This window comes from Conger conger, chromosome 2, assembly GCF_963514075.1.
Source record: "Conger conger chromosome 2, fConCon1.1, whole genome shotgun sequence".
Taxonomy (NCBI): Eukaryota; Metazoa; Chordata; class Actinopteri; order Anguilliformes; family Congridae; genus Conger; species Conger conger.
Genome location: NC_083761.1, coordinates 19533572 through 19548886, shown reverse-complemented (window position 1 = coordinate 19548886; position 15315 = coordinate 19533572). Strand labels below are relative to the sequence as shown.

Sequence of the window (15315 nt, the reverse complement as noted above, 5' to 3'; positions counted from 1 at the left end):
TTTTAGCACCTTGAAAGTAATGTTTTTTCACCAACGTGTTTTTCGATTAACTGGTGATGTGTGAACGCCACAGACTCCAAATACGCATAATTTAAATTACCGACTTGTGGTTTATAAAGCCGTATAGGTCTGGTACATTTCACTAGCAAGCAGAGCCTGAGAGCCATGCAGGAGTACAACTAGCACAGCTGGGGAATCCCATAGAATGTTCACATGTACTGGGGATATTAGCCTAACACGAACGCAAGGATCAAGCTAGACCCAGTCGGTGTCACTCGGTGCTGTATATTTCTGTTACCATTTTTACATCTGTAGAATACACCTGTGACTGATTGTAGTAAGTTTGAGGATAATAGTGAAGAACACCTGGGAACGATCTTCGGGGAAATCAAACAATCGAGGTCTTGTGGTCATGGAAACGGTTTAGAACACAACTGTTTTTCTATCCAGAATATGCACACTGGTCTATCAGTTTTGGCAACGTCTTACATCTGAAAGCAAACCCCTTTGAACCTACGGGGGATGATGGGCATTTACGTAAACGAGAGCCAGCGGTTGCGTCAGCAGCGCCCTGAGAGAGAAAACACCCTCTCGAACCAATAAAACTCAGCGTGTGGGAGCAGTGGTCATGTTTGGATTCAACATGTGTCGATCACTGATAAAGAAGAGGTTAAACATCGAGACGACGCGTGCTCTTTTTCTCGAGAAATAATCAAACACCGTTGGTGGCCACATAGTTTGCATCAATATACGAGTGCCACGTAAGGAGAAGCGCACTGACTAAACACAGTCACTACTGGATTTCATTGTGTTTAATGAAGGGACGACCGTGGGGTGGAGCTTACTGTGAATGATCTATTCCAAAATTTGCATGTAATGGCTCAGAGTAATTCATATGGAACATCACGAGTTCGAATGGTTAAATAGATCAGAAAATTTCCAACAACAAGTATGCAACTTACAAAAATATTATTCCGGTAACATGTGTTCATTTTCATATCATAAAGTAAAATAATATCTCCTGGTTTGAAAATGTTTCTTTTCTTGGTTAATTATTAGCATGGCTGGCCTGAATTGCCTGTTCTCGCCATTATGTATATTTTTCATGTTGGTATTGGCTATGGCATAACAAATCTACTAATCAATACTAGGCCTACTTTCTAATTCAAATCCTAAAAATATATGGGATAAAAGTAGTCTAAATCTGTGACTATATCTGGAAAATTTTACAATGACCATCCATTATTCGTCAAAAGATCCTCCTCTACTTTTTAGGATCCATCGCTTCCCACAGACTTCCATCCATCCATCCATTATCTTAACCCACTTATCCTGAACAGAGTCACAGGGGGGCTGGAGCCTATCCCAGCATACATTGGGTGAAAGGCAGGAATACACCCTGGACAGGTCGCCAGTCCATCGCAGGGCACACACTATTCACTCACACACTCATACCCTCATACTCATGGGCACTTTAGACTCTCCAATCAGCCAAACCTGCATGTCTTTGGACTGTGGGAGGAAACTGGAGCACCCAGAGGAAACCCACATGAACACGGGGAGATCATGGAAACTCCACACAGAGAGGCCCCGGCTGACCAGGATTTGAACCCAGGACCTTCTTGCTGTGAGGCGGCAGTGTTACCCACTGCACCATCCATGCCGCCTCCCATAGACTTGAATATGAAAAATATTAGTAAACAATGACAACATAAATTTAAGAAGAATAACTGTGTTTGGAATGTTCAAACCAAAACGTTAAGCTATACAGTAGTTACATTAAAATCAATCAATCAGTCAATCAATCAATAAAAATCAGTTAATAAATATTTTTACAAACCAATTCTCAATCAACTCAATACATTTCAAATGAATTAACCAAAATAATATCAACAATCAACCCCCCCCCCCCCCCACCCCCCCCCAAAAAAAGTATTTTCTTTCCATTACAAACACGGTAAGCAAATTGGGTGATCACCAGTGTGAAAAAATTTAATTTCAAGAAGATTAATGCCTTAACATTGAGATAGCAGAGAGGATAAATGCTCAACTTTCCCAATCAACTGGATCTAATACAGTAATTTAATGCTAATATGTAAAAAAATTCCCCTGTGACATTTCGATTAAATAATTTCTTATTTTGGCAACACAAATAATACATTTCACTTCATATTATATGCAAACCCAGCAAATAATTTAACTAATTATATTATCAATATCTGGAATAAAATCAGCACATAACCAGCACAAAAACCAGCACATAGCACTGAGTTTGAGACCATTGGTTTAAAGAATGCCGATCAGAAATAATACTTTGCAATCTTTAGCTTTACTTGTGAAAGGGTAAAAAAGTTAAATAGCTTAAATTGGTCACTAGATGGAGCCCACAGGCTATTTTGAAAAAAAAAAAAAAAAACCCAAAAAAACAAAACAAAACCACAAAAAATTACAGCTGTCGCTCATGACAGTACCATTACGTAAATGTTTAGTTCTTGTGTACAGCTTATATTGCCACATAGCAACCACGTGTACAAATAAAATGTTTTTCTATACATGAATATTTATTGAATCAATTAAAAACAAATTAATATACTACATTGTGTTTAATTATCAATATTTGGCCACAGAAAAAGTTCTGGAGTGTTTTCAACACTGAAGTTATTAAAATAAATCAAACAAATACATACATATCATTATGTATGCTCCAAATATATATACCCTCAGCTCCAAAAATGTCTTTTATTTTATTTTTTTAAGCCCCCTTCCTTGCACATATGGACGCAAAATAAGGTTCTGCATCTGTATAAAAAAACTAATAAATAATGTCAGACTTTTTTTTATTTATACGTTTATTAACAATAAACATCCCCTCTTGTTCCCATCATTCATCTCTCTTCCTGTGATTCTTCCTCCAAAAATACCTCTCGACCTCAAAATATGAATGTCCTTATTAGCTGCAAAAGCATTAAGTAAGTATGCACGTCCAGCCGGAGTTCAGCCCTTTGTCCTGTGTTTGGGTGCGTTAAATCGGGGCGGGGCGGCGCGGTGATCGGAACGCAGCGAGACACACCTGCGTATAGCCGAGCAGTCAGCATTGCAAGCTAACAAAGAGAGGGAAGGAAGCTTGGAGCCACATCTCGGGCCAGGTTGAAAGGATCCCACGAGAACAGCAAGCAGAGCGCCAGTGCACCAACAGGGGGGAAGGAATGTACCTTTGGCCTCATTACAACCACTTAGAGCTGAGTTGAAATGATGTCTTGTTCCGCGCTCACTTAATAGCCTCGGTCATTTTGTTTGCAACATATATTTCAGATCAGCTTTTCCGGCCATACAATATCTACGACGTAACTTATTCACGATGCTTGTGATGACACTTGAAGCGTATATAAAGTATGAGCTCACGCATAATAAAGAGAAGTGCCCGCGGACATTGGGCTATACGCCAAGCTCGCGTGACTGCAGGAACTCTTATTTTATACACCGCTTGTTTAATGTGTGCATTGTTTTTAACGTGAGGCTAAGGCAAACTGCATTCTTCTCGTTTAGCTTAGTCAGGGCATTATAGTGGAGCGACAAGTATTAATTGTCTTATAATGAATGTTTGATAGGAATATGATTTAATAGTATCTTGTTTTCTTGTATGCGGTTAACTTTCTGGGAAATACACTACGCCTACAATGTGGTTGTGGTCAAATCTGTTAAACAGATGTTTGCAAAGAGTAGCACTGTGACTTTGCCTAAATATGTAAGCATTGCTGATTGTAAGTGTTTATTCCACAACGCCACCAGAACAGGAAGTGACTTGTCTTCAGAAGTTATTAAGCTAAACTTTCTTCTTTTCTCCAAGTGTGAGTCATTGACAGATGCAATTATCCATTCTCATTAAAAGCATTGAACAGTTCTGCAGAAATGACATTGAGTTCTAGAAGAGAACATGGGAACATCAGGTGTTGAAGTGGGTGGTATTTGCCTTGAACAGGATTGTTTTGCATGATTTGCTTGAGTAAATATGGATGCAGGTAAATGGGATCACATCCAAGTTGTGTTGCAAGCCCATAGTTCTGGGACAAGCAGAAGCGGGCCTCCTTTAAGGAAGATTTTAATTTAGCCATGTTAGCACACCCTGGATCTAAAGCCATTGCATTGCCTGAAACTGCTGATATTACAATAGTGTTGTGTATAGTGTTCTATAGTAGTAGATGTAATAGTGTTGCGTGCAGTTTCATGATGAATTCTGGAACCTGCACAGAATTGATGAGAGAGATGACACCTTAAAATTCACATCTGTAATCTAAACGTACTATTTTCCTTTCTTTCTCTATGACAACTGCCTTGCAGAGCATTGTCAAGTAATTGTAAATGATCATACAGGAAAAGCTACGCAAAATGTGCCCACAGTGATGTTGTCTCTGTAAAAGGATCGCAAATATGAAGGCTGTATGTATTTGGCTGCCACCCAAGAGAGACATTACTGCCCCCTGCTGTTCATGAAATATATTTCTGGCTTCTCCAGCAGTTAATCAGTGGATTCAGTGCAGGTTTAACAGGACGTGACTGGCTCAGTCAGTTCTGCACGTAGTAGAGCTTTGCAATTTATTTGCAAACAATTATCTTACTCCTACAGTTTAACATTTATCTACTGTAACTGGACAGCCACATTAATTTTCTATCTACATTTTTGCATCTCTGTAAAAAGACTGACAGAAGTTTGTAAATGAAACCAAACCACACACCAGTGAGAGCCCCTTTGCAGCACATTTCATTGGAAGCATTGGAACCCCCAACTAAACATGATCTGGTTTTCTACTTTCTTTAGCAGACTATACAGATGACTATTAATGAGCTTATGAGCCTGACTTCTGGTGATGAGTGCAAAGTCCTTTGGTAAAAATGTGATTCTTTCTTTTTCTCTAGAACAAAGTAATGTTGGAAACATCCACGTCCAAAAAAGTGATGTTTGGCAATAGGAATGAGGTTTGCTGAGAAGGCATTTGTATACCATGGCCTGCACTGTGTTTCTACAGGGGGCAGCTGATGAAAGGACATGTATTGAAGGATCGCCCATAGAGACAAATCATCTCAGGGGTCCAAAAACACAGATACACATACAATCAAATACAAAGACTAAACACAAACACATAATGTACAACATACGTAGAGGCTCACATTTACCCACTCACCGATGCATCCTACCAAACCTGATCTAGGCTCTGCCCCGGTGCAGGAGTAAGCCAAAACTTGGCAGACTTTGTTGAGCATGGTCAAACATTTGTTCCCACTCTACTCATTTTAAAATCTTAAAAGTGTGCAGGTAATCGCACCAGTCCAGAATATTGTACATTTTAAGTTAAAAAATGGAAAACACTGCAAAAAAAAACAAAAAAACATTGGTCTTAACAAGTGTCTTTACTGAGACTTTCTTTCAAGTTGTAATCATTAGCTTTTTTAAGTTACCTTTTGCTTACAGTAACAAGTTTTATCCCACTGGCAAATTTTGAATTGACTCAAACTGTCTCCCTTTATCAATAACCTTATTCAGTGTAATACATTGAATTCCTACTTGACTAAAGACAAAAATAGTATGTTAAGGAAAAGCCTACAGAGGTCATTCTGTTTGGTGTAGAAAGAAAGCCTTTGTGACTGACTAAGCAGTAATACGCTATGAAAAACCCACACTGTAGCCTCATACAATGGACGATGTGAAAAATTTCAAGACTTCCACTAAGGATAATAATGAGGTTAAGATTTTAAGTCTATATATATAAGATTAAAATGCTTAAATGATTAAGATTGACTTATTTAGCAGTGTTTAGTCAGAGTATTTGGGCTTTAAATGTATTAAGTTGACACGAGGTTTCAACAACAGGTGCAGCAGATTCCTCCTGCATACCATCAAACATGCTGGCCATCCATGTACTTTGACAATTATTTAAATACAGTCCATAAGAAAGGACACAATTTATATGTGAGGTGTATATACATATTTGTATGCTTTAATGTTAAAATACAGAAAGAGAGTAAAGTTTCATGGAACATTTTCAATGCATTTTCTTTATTATTTACAACAGTATGTTGGCATAGCAGATACCCTTATGAAGATAAACATAGTTTATACTCTCATAGCTGAATTCGTACTGAAACTGTTTTTCAAAGGCACAAGTACAGTGTCCCACTTTAGATTTGAAACTGTTACAAAAAGCAATTCCCCACTCATTATACTACACTGCACTTATTTGGCATCAGATCAGTTTCAGATCTGCTTACTTATTGCACAATATTTGCCAAGTTGTCACGGTCTAGGTTCTGGGATTCAGCCCTCAATAAAATGAAAACATTTCTGACATAAAATCGAATCATTATAAGAAAAAACATGATAAAACACCTGGTCTTCATGAGGTGAGGTGCAAATATGAATATAAGACCGTATGCTCACATCTTCTAATGGCCTCACAACCACAGAGCAGCACTGTAGATATCATCCTTCGTAGCCATCTTTGAAACATAGACCTGTACTGGTTTTGAAGCATAGAATAGGAGCAAAGTATTTTTTAGAAGAGTCCTGAATCTGATCAGGAATGACAGTATTCTTGTGCCATAGTTGGTTAAGCCAGTACATAGCCTGTTCCTATTGCTTCTCTATGTCTTCTTCATTCCAAGACAGGCCAAGGTAATGTTCTTGGGCTGGCATGGCACTTGTAGTTGGACTTGTACTTGTAATAGTATTAGTCAAGCTGTGTCGAGCCAGTGAACTAGACATTGACCTCATATGTAGCACTCAGATTCAGACAGTTTCCATAGTGAATTTTTGAACAGCTTCTCAAACCCCCCTCAAAAAAGGCAAGAGCAAACACAACCTGCCTCCCAAGGCTTTTGTTATCTGTTGTGTGGACATGCGTTTTCTCTAGCCTCTTGCTCCACCGTGATACATGGACCTGTGCCATCACTTCTTCCTGACCTTGCAGTATCCATCCTCCTAAAGGGGAACTGCCAGCTGGTTGAGGGAACAACTTCTGGGGCCTCCTCAAAGTAAACAGCAGCATGACAATTTGAAGGATTGAACAGGCAAGACCAAGCCGACCGTGTTGTTCTTCCTAAATGGGCCATCATCAGTCCAGTGTGGAAGACACAGCTCGCCATGCCAACTGGACTGCAGGAATCCTGGTCAGAGGGTGACTTTGTTCAACCTTTTCCTCGCCCCAAAGTTTTCCACACTTTTGTCCCTAGCTCCCTATTTTTTTTCTTTTGTTAACCTGAAGTGGTTTGGAGTCACAATGGTTCTAATTAAGAGCAGACTTGGAGACCCAGCCATTTCATTTAAGGATTTTTGTTTTGATCCTTTTAACTGAATTGGCAGTAAACCGAGGGACACGAAATCCCATACTCTTAGAAACATTTAAAATAGTTTTTCATTCTTTCATTTTTATTTATTTTCTCTTTGTTTGCAGTTGTTTTACAATTAAAATCCATGTGGGAAAGAGGGAAAGCCAAACTGAAGTGGCAGGGGGAACTTGGGAAAATTAGTTCTCATGTTTCGCACTCAATCTATTTGTATTGTACAAGTACAGGATCATTTTGAAAATGGATTTTGTTGCATGCCTGAGGTGAAATATTTATTATTTCTTCCATTTCCTGAAAATAACCTCTCTGCCTTTATTTATTATGGACATTTGTTTTTACATACAAAAAATTGTTTTACATACAAAACATATAAATGAAATGAGCCAATTGCAAATATATATATATTAAATGTATATAAGCAAATATCTTTTGTGGCCTTTATTTAAACTTTATTCAACTAAAAACCTTCCCAAACATTGTCTTTTGTGAAAATATACAAAAGTGCAAAAATAGCATGACTCGAGTGTAGTTTGGGTCTGGAGAGAAATAGCTTTTGTCTCCATTATAATTGCAAATGTGTCTCTGTGTCCCAGAACAGGGCTAGTTGCACCGTTGCTCATGGTGTACATTACTTTGAAGCTGATGCTTCTCTGAACAGGAAGGGCGTATCAATGATTAACTGTACTATGGCTTTGTCCATCTGTTGCCTGCAATTTCAGCAATAATCATAGGTCTCAGTCTCAGTCATAAAAGGGGAGTTCCACCTTGAATCTCACAAATATCCAAGACGTGCTTTTGCTGCAGCAGTACCCACACTGTGGCTCCAGTCACGTGCTCAATGAAGGAACTGGTGACCCTCCAGGCTCTCTCCAGTATGGCTGTGTGCAGCTCTGCACAGTTCATTCATACCCAGAGGGGCTAAACACAACAACCGGGAAGATCTCAGCACACATCTCTGCAGCCCTGAGCAGATGTGAACTCACATGCACATCTGTGCGACCTCACCCCCACCTATCCACCTTTCAACCCGCTCCTCATCTCCCTGACTCATTTCTCACGGGTTCTGTCCGACTTCTTTTGAAGTGGCGGACCACTCAAAATATTTGCACATTCACAGGTTTAGAGAAAAGTAGGGGGGTTGGGTCCTGAAATGATAATTAGGGGTTAGGGTCAGGGTCACCCTCGTCACGTAGCGCACTTGGTGTGACCTGGCTCGGTGAATAGGGTCCTTGGTGGGAGGGTGTTCAGTTCTAGGCAGCACAGTCGATTCGCAGGTGCGGACAGCTAAGCCAAACAGACTACCGTAGCAACGGTCAACCGTTGTGCCTAGCGACACATCGTTTCTGATCATTAGAATACACCATTGTAGTCAGGACTGAATGTACTGTATGTAAACTAGCTCTGTTCTCATATTGCAGCCATTTGCAGATTTTTATCATCCTGTTTTTGCCATTATACTACATTATCTGTTCTAAGGGCAAATGTCTCTGCCAGCTTTATGTGGTGAGTATGTGTAATAGATTTTGCAGTCTGACAGGGATGAAGTAAGTTTGCGTCCTTTCCTCTGGAGGTTTTTAAACAGTTTTTCTTACCGTCCCTAAAAAGCTGTGATTAATTGGTTCCTGAAGTGATGATGTTTATCCGACCGGTCGTGCTCATGGGAGATTTGGGGCAAAGCTGCTTTAAGTGCATTCTTCAAGCAGAATGCATACGTGCCACTTGAGTACTCCTTTACTTTAGATGTATGCTGTCATTGGTGCATTGGATAACAAAGCATTATTTTGGGAGAGAAAAGGAAAGCAGTCTACATACAGTTTGTGAGAAGTGGGCAGCTTTTCACTTTGAATAATGCCTTGAAGCTTCGCGTGTTTGTTACAAAGAGTTATGCATTTCCGAAAATCTGCCAAATCAATCGCAGAAAAAAAGACTATTGTAAATCATTACCGTTGGAAATAATGCCTTCTCCACACCTCCCATATGCGGTATGTTGTGTGTCAAACGCGAGTTAGTTCACGAGTTAGCAGTAGAGGTGAGAATAGGTTCTACTGTTTGCCCACCCATTTGCCACTCTGACAGCCTGTTAACCTTTCACCCCCCCATAGCTGCCCCACACAATTGCGGTATATCAGTGCTGATGAAGGGTCTGGAGATTTATGGCATGTGTGAGGAGGTTCTGGACACTGTTTGCCCTGCCAACACCTTTCTCTGTAACTTTCATCCCCAACACTTCATTTAAAAAGCCACATGCCATTATTTAATTTCATAGTCCGTCTCCCGTTACTCTCTCTCTTCAGAGAGTTTGTTGATTGGTTTGGGGTGAACAAGGCCAAAACTACTCCTCTGAGGATATAAACAGATTTTGAGGACTGGGAAATCCCCATAACTCTGGACAAAGAGCGGGGGACATTCTCTTCTGGGTGTTTTGTGGTCTGCCGTAACAGCGAACACCTAATAATTTGCTGCAGCTTGTTCCAACAGACTGTCACCGTTTCTGTGGTTTAGAAAGCAGCATTTGTAAAATGTCCACCGGTAATGCAGTGCTTGGGATTCCGTCTTCTGGTAAAGGAATAGCGCAAGGGGAACCAACTTGTGCTATTCCTGGTAGAAGGAAATGAGAACCATCTGTATTCATGAATAATGAAAGGTGCTAAGGTGGAAAGCTGAGATTATAGCCTCACAGGTGGATGGGAGGAGGGTAGATTGAACTGGACAGAGAAAGGCGGCCCAGCCAGTGAAAAATCTGGAAGGCTCAGTATGTGCTGAGCTTTTAGTTTCCAAACAATGAACAGTTTGTCTAAAGTAGCGTTTCATTTGCAAAGCAACAATGGGAACCTTCTTTAAGAAGTCTCTAAACAAGAGCTGAGCCCCTTCTCCCCTGTGCTTTCCCAGTTAAAAGATTCCACTGTGCAAACTTACTTAGCAGAGATGATATCATGGAATGGAAAACAAAGAGAATATTGCCAGTGACTTAAGTGATATTTCTAAACCACCAACCGTTTGGTAGAATTCTGATATGGTGTATCATATTGTGATTAATCACAAGGCACGCCACAATTTCTCAAATTACTCACTGGTTAGCGGTACAGTGCCACACATGGCCGGAGAGCATTACACGCGTTTGAAACCAAACATCTCACAACATTGATCATGATGAATGATTTAGGCCTGTGGTCCCCATTGTAAATATTTGACTTGGAAGACATCTGCACCCCTCACCCCCCACTGGACAAAAGCTGTATCTGTCCATGCCATGCATTTGTTACTGATTGAGAAGATAAAGCAGGCGATAGCCTATCCTCCTCCCTAAGAGACAGGCACCCGTTTGCTTGATAGAAACGCAAAGAATGCAAAAATCATCTATAGAAAGTATGCAGAACACCTGTATGTCACAGATGCTCTGCAAGTCGATTACAAGTTTCCAGCAGCTTTTCAGATCATGTTATGATGCAAAGTCTACAGTGGCATGCAGGGATATCTGTGGATATTGTATAGGCATAGCTATATACCCAAGGACAGTGGAGCCTCGTTAAAAAAGGTCCATAGAGAACACAGAAGTGCAAGCAAGTCCACCATGCTGTTTGCACTGTTTACACGCTGTTTATGCTTCTGGCACTGTTTACAGTCAGAACAGCAGCTACCCCAAATCTGTCTCTGAGTTTGGTCAATGCCTCTTTCACCGAGGAGAACTACCCGCCCATTGTAGAACCAGAGATGATATATAGTAGGTATGGCATTAGTTAACAATTTTTGCAGCCTTTAGGAGAAGTAGCTTTGAGGGAAAAGCCAAAAAACATGCTAGTGAGTGCTGGGGATATACTGCTAGCAAAACCATCCCACAAAAATCACAAAATGCTTTCTTCGCCAATATGCAACCAACATGCCGTCAAACACCTGCTGGACACTGCACAGGTTGTGAAGGGTATCAGCACCCAACAGAGGCCTCTTTGTTCAGGAGGCCAATCCGACAATGTCTGTCAGGAGATTAAAGCACCGCAAAGCTTTCTGGAAAGCTTTCCAAATAACCAGGTGAATGAATACGGACTTTAGAATTCCATAAAAATGTCATTGCAAATCAAATCTGTTAGAATTGCGTATGCATCCTATAATGTATATATCGCGTAACATTCAGTGAACAAAATAACTGGGTGAATACATTTGTCTCTAAAAAAGCACATGTGACCTCTACTGGACTCAAATAAACTCTTTGCCGGTAATTTGATCCTGACATTCTTCAGTGTACTAAAACTATTTAGGCACTTTTAAAACACTTTATTTAAAATACATATACGCAACAACCTGCCCATACACACATACATATGCACTGTATGTTAGCCTCAGTTACCAACAGTGTCCTAGATTCTAATGCTTGTAGTCAAATAAATCAAGCCTTCAGTCGAGCACTTAGGCATTAACAAAGGAACAAAGGCCTCGTATCTATACTTTTCCTATAGCGGTAAAAAAAGCCGGCGCTTATTGAAAGAGACTCTGGCAGGTTTGTGGCCTTTTATGTACCAGGGGCGTTTTGTGTTTCTGCCATGGGAGGTGCACTTTTGCTTGTTCCACCATAGTGGTATGACATCCACCCATGTGTTTATTTTGTCATTGTATCAGGGAAGAATTTCCGTCCATCCACACAATTACCTTCCACCACCAGACCAACCCCCCCACAACCACCCCCTTCTCCTCCCAACGTATTTTATATTAAATGTAATTTCCTGTGACACAAGCCTTTTGGAATGAGAAAATAAGAAAAATGAGGAATCATTTCAGGACTTCAAACAACTACATTTAAGCCTTTTCTGCACAAATTTTTAGGACTTACAAAATATCTAAATCAAACACTGACAATTTCACTGATAGGTGTTCACTGAAAATGTCAGAATTTGTGCCAATACCCATTCCTCTTCTGAAATGACTTCAAGTGTTTCCTTGTGTAACCACTGATATAATCAGTCATTGAATGATTCATAAATTCCTGTGGGTGAAAATGTATTACAGGGACATTGTTTCTGAGTTGATTATTTCTGGCACACTATTTTGTGTTTTATTTTACAATGGGGAACCTTTCCTGTCTACTGAGAATTTCCCTATGCTTTCTTGTATTAAAAAAAATAATCTTTTCTTTAATTTTTATTTTTGAGTTTAGAATAATATAGTTGAACTGAGTGTTCTTCACTCTGTTAATGATTGTGTTAATCAGTCTGTAATGTGATTTTAGAAAACATATTTTACACTAACAAAATTTCACACAATATTTAAAAAACATGAAATATTATTGACAGGTTAGTTTTCTTCTTGTTGCTAACTATCACCAAATATTAATATAAGGTATTAGCACTCAATTAGCAGGGTCAATGGGTAAACCTGTGATTAAATTATTACAAAAATGTAGGATTTAATATTTACTGCATATCAACACTGAAATATTTACAACACCTAACTATTTGAGTCTGCAACTACTAATTTTAACAATTTCATACATTACATTTTTTTTTATCTTAGATAATCTCACAATATGCTCTTGCTGAATGACTGTTGGCTCTATACATTTTGAATTGAATGCCTTACCAGTGAACACACATAACCACACATAACCTCTTGCCCTGAGTGTTTCATCATGGGGGCCCCAGTCATTACAAAGCTGTGCAATTATCACCTTAATGCAGGCATTAGCAGCTCAGGCCAACTGCTAAAACATGTTTAAAGAGCAGTGAAAGTGTCAGTGTGAATTATATTTTGAAATTGAAGTATCCCGGTTCAGTGTTGTGTTCAGGGCTGAAAATAAAGAAAAAAAGAATAATTATAAATAAATAATTATTGGCCATCAAAATAAAATAAAAAACAATGTTATTATTATTTGTATTATTATTGTAGAGTTGTACAGTAGGAATGACAGTTGAGACTGAACTGTGAGAGGGGACAGATTACAGTAACAGGTGTAACATACTGTATGTGTCACAAGTGACACTACTGCAGTGGCCAGCCAGGCTACCTCATATCTATAATTAGAAACATGTATAGTATGAGAGTCAGGAAGCAGGCGTCGCCGTTGTGTAATGGAAAAACAAAAGGAGGAAAAGCTTATGCATTGAGTAGGCATGTACAGTAATTGCAGGCTCATTCTGTTACAAGGCATAGCTCAATGTACTGCACGATACACACAATGGAGCTAATGAGCACAGAACATAAAGACCTAACTCATTATTTTATGGAGGATTCGTGCGTATGATGGATGTCTGTTTCGTTCTGCGGGAATCCGCTGCACACGCGATCGGTTAAGAGAGTTCGGGTGACTTACAGACTCCCAAATTAGCAGAAAGTCTTTGTTTGTGAAACATTCATCAACTGGTTTTAATGGATTGCAGAATGCCTGATGTAAGACATCACGTATGCTTCGATATTAGTCTTGGTTGCCACCTGCAATAATCCACATCTTTATTTAAGGAGGCCCTCCTTCTGCCGAACGCAGCAAAAAGCTACATGCAATTATCGTGACCTATTAATGAGTCCCATCATTCAAAGCTGAATGTACCTTCTGGTCCAAAAAATTAAACTGACCGTAAACCTGATTTCCTGCTTGTGCAGTTCACTGTCTTGAATAATGACAATTTGCTGGCATGGTGACAGGTGTGTTTTTCTACAATCAATCCTGAAGTCACCCTGTCCTTTTGGCAGTAGGCATGTGTGGAGGAGCATTAATATTTTTTGCATATGTAAATAAAAATGTTTTCCCAGATCTGCCTCTTCTTCAGAATAGATGTTAATAGAGAAGACATTGTATTGTTGTTGAAACATTTTATTAAACCTATGGCACAACCTATGGCAGCCAAAGCCAGATACCATCCATTATGTCCGAACAGAACGTGGAGAGCACTTATGACACAGCCAAATAGTATTGTCTAAAAAATGTATCAGGTACGCCTACACTCATGTATGCAAATTGTGGTTCTGCTATATTTTTTGACTATGTACCATATAGTCAGAGTTCTGACTGTGATGGTACAGTATTCAAGTGCATTCAAATATACCATTGATGTTTCATGTAATTTGTGGAGGGTGAATTCCTTCAAAATCAGGAATTTAAAAATCAAAACAGGGGTTGAAGGAAAGGGCGTGCGAGTTGGCGAGTTGGCAGTGTTGGCAGTGGAAATCCTGAAGGAGGGACAGGATGAGAGGTGATTGCCCTGGATGCTGTTCAATGCACTTCACACCTTTCTGCTGTTTCTTCAATCATACATCTTGAAGGTCAACACCCAACCGCCAGACAATGTGGCAGTGACACCTACGACACCTCCGTGGTAAATCTATCTGAAAGTGTTTATTCAGAGAATACATTCCCTGTAAAACCTTACAGAATGTGTTCTCCCCACAGAGGGGCTTATGGGGCATCAGGTGAGCAGTTCGTTCTCCTGTAAGAACCCTACTGTTTTTACCAAAATTCACATTTCATTTTCAAACCACTGTTTACGCCATTGCTACTGAACTCCATGTCCTGCGGGCTGTAGTGTCTGCAGGTATTTGCTCCTACCGTGCACTACACCGATTTCACTCATTATTTTACCTGCAGGGTTCAGATAATAAGCTCATTTGTGAAATCAGGTGGAGTAGCTCACGGTTGAAGCAAATGCCTTCAGACACTGCTGCCCGCAGGATGTGGAGTTGAGTAGCGCTGATTAATTCAGTACCATTTTGTACAGCGCTGGAATGTATTTTTTCTCCAGGGAATTTTTCAGTGGAAGACCGGGTTTTCATTTATTTTCCATGGCACTCTAATCCAAAGTGTTCCTGAACTTCACTGCCAGGGAACAGGAGTGAGTCTCATTTGTGAATGAAGGTCGGCCTGGAGGGCCCTATTTTGAACACGGGGGCATGTCAAGGGAGAGCACATAATCAGTAATATATGGCTAATTCCTTTCACATACATCCATTTTTAGAATACATAATCCCCCCAGCAACACAGGCCCAGGGGTCTCCAAG

General features: G+C 39.9%; 1 pseudogene; it reads left to right on the top strand.

Moving 5' to 3' along the window:
- The window catches only part of LOC133120972 (ras-related protein Rab-3D-like), a 31810-nt pseudogene that overhangs the window by 939 nt on the left and 15556 nt on the right, over positions 1-15315 (top strand).